The 18,516-nt window shown below is 46.1% G+C and overlaps 1 protein-coding gene across 6 annotated transcripts in view; it reads left to right on the top strand.

Annotated features, from left to right (window-relative positions):
* RALYL (RALY RNA binding protein like) overlaps nucleotides 1-18,516 on the top strand; it is a 1,712,955-nt gene that overhangs the window by 509,317 nt on the left and 1,185,122 nt on the right. For all 6 annotated transcript variants that reach the window (XM_085605346.1, XM_085605349.1, XM_085605348.1 and 3 more), the window contains one exon: nucleotides 11,383-11,465. The gene's annotated coding sequence lies outside the window, so the exon portion shown is untranslated. The remainder of the gene's footprint in view (nucleotides 1-11,382; nucleotides 11,466-18,516) is intronic.

Raw genomic sequence — 18,516 nt, 5'->3', positions numbered from 1 at the left:
CGTGACACCTCTGGATATTTGGTCTGGATCCATGGATCCAGGTTGAATCCCCAAATGTGTCACATTTGTTGTCATAGTGTATTCACGGATCCACTGAACCCCTCCCCCCAAATGAAAGGGGGGGGTTGGGTACCTGCGGGGGTTGGGTGCAGGGTGCCCAACATGGCGCCACTCATGGTAATAAACATCTTATTTTCTGTGACAAAAACCATAGAAATTCACTGAAGAAACAAAGGTTGAAGTTACGTTATAGTTAGGTGAAAATATCGGTAAAACATTGTTTTAAACTAACAAAACCACAGAAATTCACCAGTTATAGTTATCTCAATTATCTCAAATAACTATATCTTGTGCCCTAAAGTAACTATAATTCCCACCCTTACCATGCACTGCTTCTGCCCTTGGATATTACATCACTCGTGATATGTTCAACGACTGCATTGATAACATCCCTAATGACGTCTGAAATCACATTATTGATAACACTCTGCATGGTGTGCATGAGAGTTTTTTTCCCAGTGAAGTCACAGGGCCAAAGGACTTCACCATCTGCTGAATTGCTGGAAAGTGTTGTTTCCAGTACACAAGGGAAAATCTGCAGTCTCGACGCCGCCAACGCCGCCGAATCCAGCTCGACATCGTGAGTAACGGCTCCATTGTCCCGAGCCTTCGACGCCGGCCGCCGGGCCCGATCGACGCCAGCAGCAACGCCAGTGAGCAGTGGGTATCGGCCCCGGCTCCAAGTGACCCCGTCTCGACGCCGGTATCGACGCCAGTGAGGAGTGAGTATCGGCTCCACCTCCAAGCGACCCCGTCCCGACGCCGCTGCTGATCGCCTCGACTCGACGCCCTTCTCGACGCCGTGAGCGCTGCTCCGGCCCGACATCCCTCGACGCCGCTGCAGATCGACCCGACTCCGAGGCACGATCGACGCCGACCTCGGCGCCGACATCTCGACGCCGTGGATCATCGTTTCTTTCATTTCTCAAGGTACTGTGTTTGTGGGTTCTGTTGCAACTCCAGGCTCAACGTAGCGCTCCTCGCGGTCGACGCCGAACCCTGGGAATATTGTAGACTCGACGTCGTGTGACTCCTGTGGGGGTCACATTGTTGCCAAAGAACTGTGGTTCAGAAGAATACTTAATTTTGTTGCTAAAAGACTATTTGCCAAGAAGAAACCTTACTTGAACTATTATTTTTCCTTCCAAAGAGTATTTATTAAGACTGTGGTATATTTTTGTCGTTATTTGGTCTTGTGCTAAGCCTTATATAAAAATACTATTTTTATAATAACTTCTGTGTCGTGTCCATCTGTAGTGTATTCACTTTATTACTGTATGTGGTCATAAATGCTTAACACACTGCCTCTGAGATAAGCCTGTCTGCTCTGCCAAGCTACCAAGGGGGTAGCAGGGGTTATCTGAGTGTGTAATCCCCTTTCCCTGACTAGAGTTGGTTGGTCCCTATTTGTCAGAAGTGTATACCTCTGCCAACTAGAGACCGCCGGTTCTAACATTGGTGGTCAGCGGTGAGGATTGAACTTTGCATTTATGACTCATGTGCAGTGATTAGTGTACGCTACATAGTGAAAGCAGACCATAACGCAGCCACAATCTGTTTTTGGTAGGATATCCTATTTTTGTTCTCCGCTTTCCTGGAACTTATTTTTTTAAACACTGTCAGTTTTGACCATGGAGAATGCCAGAGCTGCTACACCTGTGGAGATTGTTGTGGGGGAATTTGATAAGGAGAAGATAGATTCCTACGTGCTAAAGGATCTAAAAGGATTTTGCAAGCAGTTTAAAGTTCCTACCACAGGTCTCACAAGGAAAGACGACTTCCTCAAAGCGCTGAAGGCCTGGTTAGAGGCCAGAAATCCCTCTGATCCGGTGGTGGTACCGGAAGAGGAAGAAGAGGAGGAAGAGCCCGCAGATGGGCCAGTGTCATTTCCCGGCAGTAGTGCTTCCTCTAGGAGCCTTTCCCCTGAAGAGTTAGAAGACAGGGAGAGGGAGAGGGGGTACAAGTTAGAAATGGCAAAACTTAAATTAGGAGGGCAGTTGGAATTGGAAAAAGCCAAGAGCCTGAGAGAAGCTGAAATGGAGAGCAAAAGATTAGATTTTGAGAGAGAGAAGTTAGCATTTGAACGTGAGAAGATGTTGAGGGAGATGGAACTTAAAGAAAAGAGTTTAGAGTTGAATCCCTCTGGTGGCAGCGCTCCATCTGTGCCTGCAGAAAGTAGGTTTTATTTTCCTAAAGATGTGATCAAAGATTACAGTAAGAATGAAGATATTAGCCAATGGTTTAAAGCGTATGAGTTAGCATTGTTGGCCCACCGGGTCCCTGAGAAAGATTGGGGAACGGGGTTGTGGAGCCGCTTTACAAATGAAGGGAGAGATACCTTGTTGAGCATGCCTGAAGAGGAAAGGGAGTCTTATACTCATATGAAAAATGCTTTAATGCTGAGATATGGCTTAACCCCAGAAAAGTACAGACAAACCTTTAGAGAATGTAAGAAGTTGCCTGGTACTACGTGGGTTGAATATGTGTCTTTTTTTTGCAGAGCCATGGATGGTTGGATAAAGGGTAGCAAGGTTGATAGTTATGATGCTCTTTATGATTTGTTTGCTTGGGAGCACTTGTCTAATAACTGTTTTCCAGAGCTACGCTAGCACCTTGTTGATAGCAAGATATCTAACCCTAGAAAACTTGCTGAGGAGGCGGACCGCTGGGTCAGTACCAGGGTCCACAAGGGTCCAGTGGGAGACTCAGCCAAAGGTGGGCAGGGTCCCCAGCAGAAGAGGGGGGGGGACAGGGGTAAACAGAGGGAGTTTCAGAAAGGGCCCCAAAGTAATCCCCAAGGGAACCAAGGGAAGGGTTCCCAGCCTTCCCCTGTAAAAAAGCCAGAGGCCCCGACAGGTAAACCTGTTCCAAGGGGCCCCATGACCTGCTACGCTTGTAAGCAGGTGGGACACCGTTATTATGATCCCCAGTGTCCCATGAAGGATTCCAATGCACCACCACGTGCACCCCCTCGTCAGGTGACGAATTTAGCCCTGGGAGGGAATGAGATGGGTGCCCCCGGTGGGTGGGGTCCCGCAGAAATGTCCCTGGTCTCTTTAGGAGACGTGGAAATGGTCCCTCCAACCCCTCTGCCTAGTAACACTAAGAAATATAGGCAGTGGGTGACCATTAATGGCCATAGGGTGGAAGCTCTCAGAGACACCGGAGCGAGTGTGACAGCTGTCAAGTGTCACTTGGTGTCCAGAGAGCAGGTGGTCCCTCATGCATTCTACCCCGTTGTAGCTGCTGACAACTCACAGAGTCAGTGTGAGGTAGCTCAAGTTCCTTTTGAGTGGGGGGGGTCTCAGGTACTCTTCAGGTTGCTGTGAGGCCCCCCATGCCTGTTGATTGTCTCTTGGGCAATGATTTGGAGGACTCCCCTTGGGCTAAGGTGGAGAGAAAATCGCATCTGGAAATGTTGGGTCTGCCTGAGTGGGTGTGTGCGACCACCCGGTCCATGTCAGTCAGTAAGGGTGTTGATGGGGCCCTGGAGCCTGAAAGTATGGCCCAGGTCCCAACCGTGAAGAGAAGAGGCAGGGGGCGCGGGAAACCGTCCCCCATCGTTCCCGCGGTCCAGGAGGGAGCAGACCCTGAGGGGGATGCCCTGGAACAGACAGGAGAACAAGTGGCCGAACTGGGAGACCTGCCCGAGCTGACCCATTGGCAGCAGGATGGTGGTCCCTCCAGGGAGGAATTTTGTGCTGAACAGAAAGTGTGCCCTTCTCTTGTGGGTATGAGGCAGCAGGCCTCAGCCCAAACGACAGGTGATCAGTCAGGATCACATTGGGTCTACTGGGAGAACGACCTCCTGTATAGCGAGCCTAAGGCTGCTGAGCCTGGGTCAGCCCGTGTGCTGGTGGTACCCCAGTGCTTCAGAGCCTTCCTACTGGGGTTGGCTCATGACGTTCCGTTAGCTGGACATCTGGGGCAGGACAAGACCTATGACAGGCTTGTCACCCATTTTTATTGGCCCCAGATGAGAAGGGATTCAGATATCCATTGTAGGACCTGTCAAACTTGCCAGGCAAGTGGGAAAAGTGGGCAGAAGCAGAAGGCTCCCCTCCAACCTTTTCCCATAGTCAGTACCCCCTTTGAGCGAGTGGGAATTGACATTGTGGGGCCACTGGACCCCAAGACAGCCATGGGCAACAGGTTTATCCTGGTCTTGGTGGACCATGCCACCCGGTACCCGGAAGCCATCCCTCTCCGCACAGTGACGGCCCCCGTGGTGGGACGGGCACTGATGGGTGTTTTCTCCCGCATGGGGTTCCCCAGAGAGGTGGTGTCAGACCGGGGCACCAACTTCATTTCGAATTATATGAAGTCTCTGTGGAAGGAGTGTGGGGTAACCTACAAGTTTACCACTCCTTACCACCCTCAAGGTAACGGGCTGGTTGAGAGATTCAACCGGACCCTAAAAGGCATGATCATGGGTCTTGAAGAACCAATGAGGCGTAAATGGGACGTCCTCTTGCCATGCCTGCTGTTTGCTTACCGTGAGGTGCCACAGAAGTCTCTAGGGTTCAGCCCATTTGAGCTTTTGTATGGTCACCCGGTAAGAGGACCTTTGAGTCTGGTTAAAGAAGGCTGGGAGCAATCTCCCAGGAAACCTCCCCAGGATGTATATAGTTACATGCTGGCCTTTAGGAACCAGACTCGGCGCTTCAGAGATCTTGCTCAGGCAAATCTGGAGGCCAGCCAGGAAGAGATGAAGCGGTGGTACGACCAGAATGCCACTCTGGTTGAGCTTCAACCTGGTCAGAAAGTTTGGGTCATGGCCCCTGTGGAACCTTGTGCGCTCAAGGACAGGTGGAATGGACCATTTGAGGTTGTGGAGAAAAAGAGCGATGTCACCTACTTGGTGGACTTGAAGTCTCCCAGGAACCCCTTAAGGGTCCTGCATGTCAACCGGTTAAAGCCCCACTTAGAAAGGTCCGAAGTGGGCATGCTCCTTGCCACAGATGCTGGGATGGAGGAGGAGAGTGAGCCTCTTCCTGACCTCCTGTGTGCAAAAGAAAAAGATGGGTCAGTGGATGGTGTTGTCCTCTCTGACACACTGACCCCTGAGCAGCAGCAAGATTGTCGCCATCTGTTGGTACAATTCCCTGATCTGTTCTCCTTAATCCCTGGTGTCACTCAGTGGTGTGTCCATGATGTGGACACTGGGGACAGCACTCCTGTGAGGCACAAGGCCTACAGGGTGACTGAAAAGGTCAGAGCATATATCAAGGAGGAGGTCTCCAAGATGTTTGCCTTAGGGGTGGTTGAGTCCTCTAGCAGTCCTTGGGCCAGCCCAGTGGTCTTGGTCCCAAAGGCTGCAGCGCCTGGTGCTTCACCAGAACTTCGGTTCTGTGTGGATTACCGAGGACTCAATTCGGTCACCAAGACTGACGCGCACCCCATCCCCAGAGCTGATGAGCTCATCGATCGGTTGGGGGCTGCCCGGTACCTTAGTACGTTTGATCTAACGTCTGGGTACTGGCAGATCGCCTTGACTGATGGGGCAAAAGAGAGGTCTGCATTCTCCACACCAGATGGGCACTACCAGTTCCGTGTGATGCCCTTTGGGATGAAGAATGCCCCTGCCACATTCCAGAGGTTGGTTAACCAGGTATTGGCCGGGCTGGAAGATTTCAGCCCCGCCTACCTGGACGATATAGCAGTGTTCAGCGCCAGCTGGGAGGAACACTTGCGCCACCTCCAGGAAGTGTTGTTGGCCCTGCGCAGAGCAGGCCTCACAATCAAGGCTAGTAAGTGCCAGATTGGGCAGGGTTCAGTGGTGTACTTGGGGCACCAAGTAGGGAGCGGCAAGGTGGCCCCCATGCAACCCAAGATAGATACCATCCTGGCTTGGGAACCGCCCAAAACCCAGACTCAGGTGAGAGCCTTCTTGGGTCTCACGGGTTACTACAGGAGGTTTGTCAAGGGGTATGGCAACATTGTGCACCCCTTGACCTCGCTGACTTCCAGGAAGCAGCCGAGACTTGTGATCTGGACTGACGCCTGTCAGAACGCCTTTGACACCCTGAAAACTGCAATGTGGACAGCACCGGTCCTCCAGGCACCCGACTTTTCAAAATAATTAATTGTCCAGACAGACGCTTCAGAGCATGGTGTGGGGGCTGTTCTAGCACAGATGAATGAGGAGGGCCGAGACTTACCTGTAGCCTTCATCAGCCGGAGGTTACTTCCAAGGGAACAAAGGTGGAGTGCGATAGAGCGTGAGGCATTTGCTGTGGTCTGGGCGCTGAAGAAGCTAAGACCCTACCTGTTTGGGACTCACTTCCGGGTTCAGACAGACCACAGGCCCCTCAGATGGTTAATGCAGATGAGGGATGAGAACCCAAAGCTGTTGAGGTGGTCCATTTCCCTACAGGGGATGGACTTTACGGTGGAACACCGCCCTGGTACAGATCACGCCAATGCTGATGGTCTGTCCAGATTTTTCCGCCTTAGTGATGAGGACTCCCTGGGTGAAGGGTAGTTCTCCCCACATTTCAGCTGGAGGGGACACGTGTTAGACCTGGCATCATTGGCATGAGTCTCTCCTCCATTTTTTTCTGTTTGCCTCCTCTGTGTACGATGTTTTTGCTGGATTATTGCTTTGGGCACTGTGCCACTGCTGATCAGTGCCACAGTGCAAGTGCTCCCTATGTTAAATTGTTACATTGATTGGTGTTACCATGATTGGCTTGGTTGACTTACTGTTCAGACCCTAGTCTAGTGCACTGCGTGTGCCAAGGGCGTGTAAGTTAACTGCTGCTGGTGGGCTTGCAGCACTGGTTGTGCCACCCACAGAAGCAGCGTGTAAAATGTGTCTCAGGCCTGCCACCGCAGCGCCTGCGTGCAGTCCCTGACTGCCATGTCGACTTGGCAAGGAAACCTACTTGCCAGTCTCTAAACCTTCACTTTGCCACATTTCAGACACCTCTATGGTAGGCCCTAGGGCAGGGTGCATTGTTGGTAAAAGGTAGGTCATGCCCTGATGTGTGTGGCATGACCTAATAGTGAATTACAGCCATTTTCGTTTTTCACTATTGAAGGGCTACCTGCCTCCCATAGGCCAGAATGGGCAGACGGATTATTAACTCCATTATAATCTATCTGACTCAGGGAGCATGGTAGCAGGTCGAGTTTAGTATCCCTGAACTCAGAATTTAATAACACACCCTTTAGGATGGATGGTTTTTAAATTCTATGTTTGAAAATAGCCCTTTTAGAAAGTGTCTATTTTCTTGTCCAACTATCCACCGGTCTCTGCTGGTTTGGTGTGTGTGTCAGGGGCTGGGTGGCTCCAGAGGTCTGAATGAGTCAGTGTGGGGTGAATGAGGCATTTACACATAGAGTGAGGGAAGAGTAGCCTGCCCTGCCTGACACAATACTGGCTCCACCTCCTGCTGGGCGACTGATAGCCCTGCTCCTGCCAGTGACAATACTGGCTTCGCCTCCTGCTGGGCGGCTGAGGACTCTGCCCTGCTCAGTGAATAGGCCAGGTGCCTCTGCCTGGCAACACCCACAACGAACTTGAGATGGGGGGAATTTCCCTGCTTGGACAAAGGGAACAAAGGAGAAAAGGGGTATAAGAGAAGGACCCCTGAACCAAGAACTCAGATCACTTCTGACAAGGAAACCTGTACCAAGGACAAGAAGCCTGCTGATCTAAGGACTTGCCTCCCCTTTCTGCCAGAGTGCTGTTTTGCTGTGGAGGAACCTGAAAGCTGCTTCTTTATTTTTGCCAAGGAACAAGGAGAGAGGAACTTGGTGTGTACTCTCTGAACACTTGCTAGGAAATCTCCAAGGGCTGAAAGAGTGCCAGTCTCCTGTTGAAGTCACAGGGCCAAAGGACTTCACCATCTGCTGAATTGCTGAATTGCTGGAAAGTGTTGTTTCCAGTACACAAGGGAAAATCTGCAGTCTCGACGCCGCCGACGCCGCCGAATCCAGCTCGACATCGTGAGTAACGGCTCCAGTGTTCCGAACCTTCGACGCAGGCCGCCGGGCCCGAGCGACGCCAGCAGCAACGCCAATGAGCAGTGGGTATCGGCCCCGGCTCCAAGTGACCCCGTCTCGACACCGGTATCGACGCCAGTGAGGAGTGAGTATCGGCTCCACCTCCAAGCGACCCCGTCCCGACGCCGCTGCTGATCGCCTCGACTCGACGCCCTTCTCGACGCCGTGAGCGCTGCTCCGGCCCGACATCCCTCGACGCCGCTGCAGATCGACCCGACTCCGAGGCACGATCGACGCCGACCTCGGCGCCGACATCTCGACGCCGTGGATCATCGTTTCTTTCATTTCTCAAGGTACTGTGTTTGTGGGTTCTGTTGCAACTCCAGGCTCGACGTAGCGCTCCTCGCGGTCGACGCCGAACCCTGGGAATATTGTAGACTCGACGTCGTGTGACTCCTGTGGGGGTCACATTGTTGCCAAAGAACTGTGGTTCAGAAGAATACTTAATTTTGTTGCTAAAAGACTATTTGCCAAGAAGAAACCTTACTTGAACTATTATTTTTCCTTCCAAAGAGTATTTATTAAGACTGTGGTATATTTTTGTCGTTATTTGGTCTTGTGCTAAGCCTTATATAAAAATACTATTTTTATAATAACTTCTGTGTCGTGTCCATCTGTAGTGTATTCACTTTATTACTGTATGTGGTCATAAATGCTTAACACACTGCCTCTGAGATAAGCCTGTCTGCTCTGCCAAGCTACCAAGGGGGTAGCAGGGGTTATCTGAGTGTGTAATCCCCTTTCCCTGACTAGAGTTGGTTGGTCCCTATTTGTCAGAAGTGTATACCTCTGCCAACTAGAGACCGCCGGTTCTAACACCGGCCATTTGATCACCCACTTTAAATCAGACAGGCGGTCGAGTGGCCAGACCGTCAAAGGCTCTTACTCCATCAGGCCATTACAGTAGTATGTCAGGGATGGAGACGGTGTAGTGTCCATTACTGACATACTTAATGTATGCCTGTCTATAAATCAAGCGGCCAAACTCTCAGTTTGGCAGAGAGCGTATTCAATTGTCATTGCTCCGAACTACCCTCTCCACCAAACTCTATACCAGACTGTAAAATTAGAAAAATTAAGGCCTGCCATTGGATGATGCAGCTTTTTAATACACTCGTTTTTATCGTGCCAGCCATCTCAGAGCTGAGACTGTGGAACCAAATACTCTAATTGGCTGCAAAATGAAACTTTCTCTGCCAGTTGCCTTTAGGTATATGGGCCATTCCCTACGTCCAACCCCAAAAAGTAAACAGCATTTATGGGTAAGTGTGACCACACCCTGACCCCCAAGGCCTCAGTATAGCAACACTCAAATGGCCATCAAGTTAAAAGATTTTTTTTAAATTGTCATTTGTCTGAATCCTTGGAAATAGGCCCCCTTTCATAGTCTGTTGTCTCAGTCTCTGTAGTCCAATAGCGGCTGAATTCTATGTAAATATTAATTCAGTTTCATATTGAACTCCTCAGGAATGACATATGTCTACCATTCCATTGCCTATGACAGTCGGTTTACAGGTCTCCATTTTGAAATATCGAGAGAGTTGAGTGATCTTGAGAGGTAGTGCATCTGAACTGCCTATTGAGTAAGAGGGAGAAATGCTGGTGGTGCTGTTCCCAAAATATCTCTAAAAAGCAAATTGAGCTGTATTCCACTACCTGTGTAATTTGAAATTTCTGGATTCGTTAAGAAATAAGTATGAAAGGGATGAACATATAATAGACACAATACTAGACAGCAGAATTCTTTTTTGACAATATATATCTTTTCACTTCATTACTCAATTTTACAGAGGGAAATACAGTTCATCCAGAATCATAGGGCTGAAAATGGAATTAAAATCCGGATTTCAATGATGTAAGATAAGCAAATAAGCTGCAAGACCAAAACACCACTCTCATCTCTCTAAATCCTAGATTGGGTTCCAAACAAGTCAAAGATTCCTTTTGAAAGTATTTGTTAGTTTTAGGTCGACCGTGTTTCCAGGCACCACGAAGTCAAAAGAGTTGAATAATGACCTTCTGGCAGTCTGCAGTAGCCCATTGTCATACCTTAACGTTTGAAATGTCATGAATTGTGTCTCGATGACACATATTTTTCCTTGCTGGGCCACAGCTTGTGAAAGAAGACCACAAACTCTTAGGTGAAATTTCCCAAAGATGTGCAGCTAAAAAGGTGCTTTTTGTTGTGTTATGGTTCTGATCTGCTGTGCACACCTGGTTATCGCTGAGCTTGTGATCTGCACTTTACAAGTTACTAAACATAAACATTGATTGGTTTGTAATTGATCATCATCGTCTCTTTTGCCCTATAATTTTCCCCAAGAGGTTTATTTGTCAATACAAGTTTGTTCTTCTGTGTTGCTGATTAGATGTTTGTACAATAATAGACTAGATTCACCGAAATGTTTTAATGTGAATTTCTGATATTTTGCTTTGAAAATGTTATAATGGGTCAGAGTCACAAAGAAAGTTAGCATTTCCTGCTGGTGTTTGGAGAGTTCTGACTTTCTTCGAACTTACAAAGAACTCAAGGAGAAGTCCAGGAAAACTGCAATGGCTGCAGATTTCCAGGAGTGCTCACATGCCAAAACATGAAACCGTATGGGAATGTATCAATGCCATAGTTCTGGATTCGTAACTAAATAAACTCTTTTATAACGTTTTTGTCTTATGTGCAGAATGTAATTTCCCTCACTGAGAAAATCATTCCACACCATCCAAATCCCACCAATTTCGGGCGAATCCCTTCTCTAATTCCATTCTGAAATTCGATTTATGTCTTTCTATGACAGGAGTAAATCACCTTAGTGAAACTACTCGTCTAATGAGCACTCATAAATTTGACACCCTGAAACTGTGCCATTCTTTCCCTGTATGTCGTTTTTCTGCTAAATAGAATTCTGCTATTCTGGCAGAAGCTATATGACATTAATCAATATATAGATATCTTGTGCATGTTTCACAACAGTAAAGTGTTTTTTAGCAAAACAATGTAATGTGCTTAGTAGATACGCATGCCTGATAATAGGTGCGACAATAGTGCATATTACACACACATAAAAAGAATGAATTCTATGCATATTTTATGCATCAAAATGCAATGCATAAACTGTGAACATGCCTAAAGGTATATTATGGATGCCCTTGAATCTGTGTCTGAATGTACACCTTTGTGAATGCTCTCAAGGTATCTTTCATTTTTCTGCAACACCCACACAATCATCAGCTTCTGCCTTTTTAACATAAATCATTTCATTTAGAAGTTTTTGACTGCAACATAAATTAATCTGTGTGCATTTTTCAATTTTGCAGGATCTTCTCTCATTCTATAGCTTTGTACAAGCCTGGATTTATCACTGAGTGGAACCACTGGGTTTGCAGCAGACCAATAGGAGGTAAGCATGATGAACAATGCATACTTGCTCCAGTTTATCAAAGTGTTTTAACACAGTATAGGGCTGACAAAAGCATTTAGGAGTATGGGAAGTAATACTACTGGAGTACTCCTGTACCTACTCTTACATGCCTTTGTTAATCAGCCCTGAAACTTCCAACTCCCTATTATTAAAAGTGCAAAGAGGGCACAGTGCTTTCTATTTATGCTAACAATATGCGAATATTCCAATATTTTACATAATTTTGTATTTTTTCTCAAAGGCACGTAAGAGAATAAAAAAGTGCTATGGGAGTACTACTTTACTTTACACCAAAGTACCTTTGTGTTTGTGGGGAAGTATTGCTGGGACCTATTAACACACATCTTCAATGAACAAAGCTGAGGGTTCGAAATTAAAGGGAATACTTAATATTATTCATGCAGTGCTACAAATAGGAGCATCAAACATAAAAATAGAGACATATTATGAAATAGGGATATAAAGAATAACAGAGAGTAGGGTAATTAGTGGAGCACTAAAAAAGGATACATCTAAGCATAATACATTTCTTATGCCCAAAGCCATAACTGATTTTGGATTATGGGATGAGAGCTAATATGACAGGCTCTGGGTTACAAAAAACAGTAGATAAGAAATTTAACTCGAGCAAATGCCATCTCTTCAAAGAGGTTTGGATCTGGCAAAAATCTATCTACACAAGTGTGATCACGTATCAGATATGTTGTTTTCTTCTGGTGCTTGGAAGGGTTTCAGCATGAGCAGTGTGTGATGTGTTAGTAAAAAAGCTACACATGAATGCTGATCCCTGTCTGGAGATGCTGTCTAGAGATGTGCCTTTGAAGTTCCTTAATTGGATTTTCTAAAAAAACAACTTCTGCAGAACAGCAAGAGCTATCAGTTCGTGTAGGCAGCTAACAATTTGATCAGTACCTCTTCCAACTAATTTTCACATATTTACCATTCGTATTCTCTTTATGGAGAATTTACATTTAAGTCAGTTGTCTTTTATATTATAACATGATAAACATATTTGCCAGGTATCATTTTTACATGTGTGACAGAAATGATTGACACAGATTTGTAAAATGTTTTTTCAGATAGAATCAATGTTCTGTATTTGAACCATGGCTTGAAATGTAACAAAATGCAGTGTACTGTGCTCTGTGGGGGGAGGCAGTGCAGTATGTTGCTACAGAGAGAGAGGGTGAGTTCAACCCTTTCATTAGTCCAAGATTAAACCACCTTCGGCAATGATATTGGACAATTGTGAAAAATGAAATATTTGATTGCAAAAGAAATGTACTGTAACTGCAAAAAACAAAAAAGTAATGCACAAACATAATACATAACATTAGACGCTGAAATTGTTTATCTCATTTGAAATAATTACCACTTGGTCTGATAAAACCCACAGAATTACTGTTTGAAACCAATATTTTTGTGAGTAAATCAGTAAAAATCTGATATTTGAATTAGTGGGATGTCAAGTGACGAGTTCCCTCAAAGTTAGAAAACCCTGTTCCCAAGAAATAACAAAATCAAATTTCAATGAGAAGTAAATGGGTTGCCCTTGTTAGCTATTGCTTTAAAGCCATAGGATCCTCTCATAGAAAACCGAAGTACACATTTTAGGAACACTAAAAACAACAAAGATAGCTTTATCAGTTACATAGAGCTCAGCGGTACAGAGAGATAAGCATTAGGAAGACATTGGCATGTGTGCCAGTTGCCTACGTAGTTGGTGCATAATTAAATAATCTTCAAGCTTACTGACCATTCAGCACCAGCCTGGGCTACAAGGGACCGAGATAGGTTTGCAGCGGAGTGACCACCAAGACCAAATCAGTTTCTTGGACGAGCAACCCTCCCCCTGAGCCCCGATTTTCCCGCCTAATATCCCCATACATTGTATTTTCAAGTGTCAGTGAGTACGCCGACACTCTAAACAACACACCTTTGCGCATGTGTAGGTATTACACAAGGTTTCACGTGGCCCAATTCATCTTTGCCACTAACAATTCACTCACCTGGTCCTTGAAGAAAGCCCTTTTCACTTTTTTTACGGGCTGAAACATGTAGACCGCCACACATAGTCAACTTACGGTAATAATTCCAGATTAGTTGCACTACACATACTATTTTTAACCATATCCTGAGCCGCCATTGTTAAAGTTATAGGCAAGGATCCTCAGAGATATTTTTAACTGTAAAAAATTCACCTCACACCACATTTATGCACAACACCAGCTCAGCTGTAATCAAGCGTCGTAGCACAACCGGGAGGCACTCGGCCGCCCAGTTGGGACCCCAATGATGAAGCATGACACCAACCAGGTTGGTGTGTGAGGGGTCTTTTAAGAACACCTAATGGGTCCATGTTCACACTACTTACAGTGATTTAATTGCATACACATAGTGGGTCCGTCTACATTGTTTAAGTTTTGTACTCTTTTGGGGAAGGGACGTACCCATGTACTTATTCCCTAGCTCTCCCTTTGATTTTGTACAATAAATACTCATCCCACGCTTTTGTATAAACTAATTTCTGTGCTTGCTTCTGAATTTTTGGGCTTCCATAATCCTGTTTTCCTTGTAAATTCTGCCAATACGTGTGTGACTTTCCCTCCAGAAATATTTCAGAGCTGTGCAACTTTAGAACATATGCATTAAGTCAATGGCTGCAGTCGAGCATCTCGGAAAAACTTCTCCTACCTCTATATATATAGTGTGCAGCTTGTACGGTGTCAGATATGCCCTGTATAATATTTTGTAGTGAAGAAATCAAAATCTTGCATTTCTAGAGGTCTTCATGTATTTTCAAGAATCAAGTTGGCCTGGGAGAAATGTTAATTATGCCGTGTAATTAGCATCATTTTGGGGATTTTGCTAGTTACATGAAATTCCCAAAATTACGCCATTATGCCTCTTTGCATAATTGGACGGCATTTGCCCTAAAAATTACTGCAAGTTCGGCTTTCGCTGTAAAACTTTACAGTGAACGCAAAATAGTAACAGAACACGAGCAGTTGTTGTTTTTAGTGATTTTGTTAAATGCGTCCTGGTGCAAAAAATGTACTTGAAGATGCATTGTCCTTTAAACTATAGTTTCATGTGTTCTTAATTTCACCTAGTTTCAAATATATTTCATGTAATTACGTGAAAGCAAATTATGTGAATTTCGCACACACCTAGAATCAAGACCCATTCCTTATTGGTAAAAATCCCTTTCATATCGGTGTCCCATCTTATTTGTAACACATCAAAACTGTAATCAGCCCAGTAATGTCATGATATACAACATTTATGGCTTTTTGTCCTTTTCCATTTGTTAACGCTGTCTGCATTGTGTTGTGCACTGCCAGTTCGGCGCTACTGCATTTCTATAGTAAAATTTGAGTAAAATCACCTAAGACTTGCCCAGCAGAAGGTCCAGGGTACGAGCCAGGGGTACATGCAGGTGGATGGCGTTCACCCACTATTCTCACAGGGTTAACGCCCTCCACCCTACCAAGAAGTTGGGTCCCACTGAAAAATATGCTGAAATCGTCCTGGTGTAATTTGCAAACACCGGGACACATTCTGCAGGGCCTGCACATTGTCTACTTTCGATCCGCAGCAATGTGCAGGCGGGGAGAGGGCTTTCTTAGTTCAGACACCTGCTGGGCCCATTTGTTGGAGTCTCCTGGCTGGGAGCAGTCAGGAGCCTCACACCTAGATCCAAATGCACAGAGGGGGAAACAAAGGCTCACACCTTGTTAGCACTTCACACATACTTAAGAGAGGCAGCTTTTCACTTTGTTCTGTCCCTGTTTACAAGATATGCATTTACTGTAAGAATGTCAGATGTGCTGGTCTTTCTCTGTATTTACACAAGATAAATGTAATTTATATAGTGCTTACTACCTCTGCGGAGGCGTTGAAATCATTTAAGTACCTCAATTTTTTCTTTTAAAGCACTATGGGTAAAGGACGTTTACGCTGACAAAAGGCAACACTGTTTTATGGGTAGCTTACAAAAGTGTGAATCTTCTGTCTAATTCAGGAGAGTTTACATATATACTCGAAATATATTCCAATGCACTCATGATACACATATTAAACATATATGTGAGGGCTTAAGATCTGATGTCATTACCTGTGATGTCACGCGCTGTGATGTCATGCGCCACGATGTCATGTGCCGTGATGCCACTTGCATTCTGATAAACTAGGTTATTCCCCCCACTTCTGTTTTTTAGGACTTGTGCCCAGAGAAGGTCATACATAATCCTGACGTAGCTTTTGAAATGTTTGAAGTTTATGCCCAATAAACAGCTTTCCGAGGTTGGTTGTACTAGCACTGTCCCAGATCTACAGGTTAGTCGCTGCTCCTATCTCACGTATATTCAGAATGGGTCCCACAGGGTCATATGCCACTGATGTTCCTGTTTGCGTCAGACATTTCCCCCATCGCTGCTTGGCCACAGTCAGAAGACTGGATTGGTTCTGTTCCATGCAGGTGACAACCACCACTGCAGACACCAGCTGCCCTCTGCCATACACACCACCCACAATTATAGGTTCCCCTGCTTTGCGGTCAGCATGGCATCGGGCCACCCATTGTCATTGTGATGCAGTATAATACCACTCAAAACCTAGAGCATGAAGGCCACCTTCCAGAACGAGCGGCTGCACTGTTTCCAGCACTGTTTTTCATGCCCACCCCATGCCAGTTTCAGCAATAGCTTATTTATGGTACTACATATATGGTTGGATATTATAATTGCCACATTTACAAATAAATGTTTGAATCCTGGGTTCAAGATCATCTTTGAAAGCACTGTTCTGCCCATTGTAGATAGCTGTGGTTTAGTCCAGAATTGTATACATGCCCTGGCAGCACTGGTGGTCCGACCCACATTCCTCTTTAGGGTGCCTGCGTCATCATGGTATGTTTGAATTCATATACATCTGAAGGTTCTGGGAGGCCCCTGCAATTGTAGTGCTGGCAGCGCTTCCGACTGCGCCCACCCTACAAAGGGAATAGACAGGGTTGTCTCTACTGAGTTAAAACCCAGACACCACAGAAAAGTTTCCCAACCGTACAAATCTGTTCTTGTGTTTCTAACGTGGAATAAAACAGTATTCACATAGAGCGAAATAATATCTCTAGGTCCATGCAGAGAGATGTCCATGATGCCCTCTTTTCTAACCGTGGCTGCTAACTGCCCCAGAGGCATCACAAAAAGTAGGGCGGGAAAGAGCATCTCTTCCTTGTCCCTTCATGTACCACCCGTGCTTCTGACAGGATGCAGCCATTACAAACGGCGCCATTGGGCGACGAAAGAGCCGCATTTCAAGCATTAGACCCGAGCATAACCGTTCTTCTGCTGTGCGCCTCTTCAATTAAAACTAGTTTCTTCTAATGGCTTCTTGCAAGTGAATCATAAAATGGGACTTCATTTTCCATACTTCACGCACCCTTTCCGATTTCCACTCTTCTAAGAGTTGTTACCTTTTCAGCCATATGGCTCTGTTTGTAATGCGCTGCGGCGTGAAGAACTCCCATCGCGTTCTTCCTGGCTGTGCTTCGACGACAGCCGTGTTCGAGAGACCGGCCTCCCCTTTACTCAGAACCTCATGAAATTACTGGTAATCGCTTCCGTAGATTTGTTTCGAACAGCGCTTCTTAACAATGTCTTTCACTTGCCGTTCAGTGTTGCTGAGCACAGGCTCAGAGGACGTTTGGCTTGCATGTGGCCGGCTCGACTGGGGATGCCCCCGCCTACATTTTTATGCGGCGAGAAGTGTGAAATAGATGGAATTTTAAGTAAATGGCGTGGCACTGGCTCAGCTATTCGGCGGCCAGGCGCGTGCGCGTAGTGCCCCCGGGCATACGGCGGAGATGCGAGCGCGGCGCTGCTTGTCATTCTGAAGTGCTGCAGGTAGGCATTATGCTGCCAGGAGCATAAATCAGCCTCACACGCTATCCAGTCCCCGAGTGCTTTGAATGTTCAAACCCACACTTGAGATAAAAGAAAGCATTTTAGCTTTACAAGTGTCAATACATTTCCCTTTACATTGCTCTGTGACACTGTGTTTTATGATCGCATGCATGGGAGGATTGGAAGCCAGGCAGCCAATCACAATCCCTCAAAGTGCATCCCCTGTATCCAACCTCACAGCTGGGCTTCACTTAACAGGAGGCTTTTGCCCTCAGTAACGTTGGTTGCAACCATCTTCTCTCAATGTTGATTGATTCCCTCAATATTGGCCTCCAGAAAGATTGATTCCCCACGAATTCCCACAGTAAGTGGCCAACTTAAAAAAAACACTTTTACCAGCTCGATATTTACAGGTGTTGATGAGGCTATATTATTAGAAACCAAACATACATATATTTATGTTTGGTTTCTAATATACTGGAAAGGGGAGCCAGACCCGCCGGCACTACGCCAGTTGAAAAGAAGGTACGAGGATAATTCGACCCTACTAAGGAGGCAAAAGCGAGGCAAAGGAGTGAAAGGGGAAATCTCTTCACCAAGGACTTCTACGCCAACGGCTGTTCATGAGAAGTTGTTTATTTGTGACAGCCAGCCAATCTATCAAGTTGAATACCATGCATGGTCAATACTTTTATAATTTGAAAAATAGACTGTAATGTCCCTCAAAACATTCAGAAATTATGGGAAAGCGATCTGTTAGATAAAATCAACTGGCAAAGTATAACAATGCATTCTGGGGATTGTAGTTATGTTAAGTTATGTTATTCCGTTTTATAGAGCGCGACTAATACCCAAAGGTGTCCTGGCGCTGTAGAACAGAAGACCCTCCTGAGTCATGGCAGTGGCTAGGGGTATTAAGGTGTAAAAAGGCTGGTCTTGAGCGCCTTCCTGAATTCTAGGTGGTTGGTTATGTGTCTCAGGTATGGCGGCAGTGCATTCCAGACCTTGGTGGCTTTTGCCAGGAAGCTGCGCCCTCCCCAGATAGCTTTGTTTACTTTGGGGACTGCGACAAATATGGCCTTAAAAGACCGCAGCGTTCTTCCAGGAGAATACCATTGAAAGAG

The sequence above is a fragment of the Triturus cristatus genome, chromosome 5_1 (genome assembly GCF_964204655.1).
Source record: "Triturus cristatus chromosome 5_1, aTriCri1.1, whole genome shotgun sequence".
NCBI lineage: Eukaryota > Metazoa > Chordata > Amphibia > Caudata > Salamandridae > Triturus > Triturus cristatus.
This window is presented reverse-complemented; position numbering and strand designations above follow the sequence as displayed.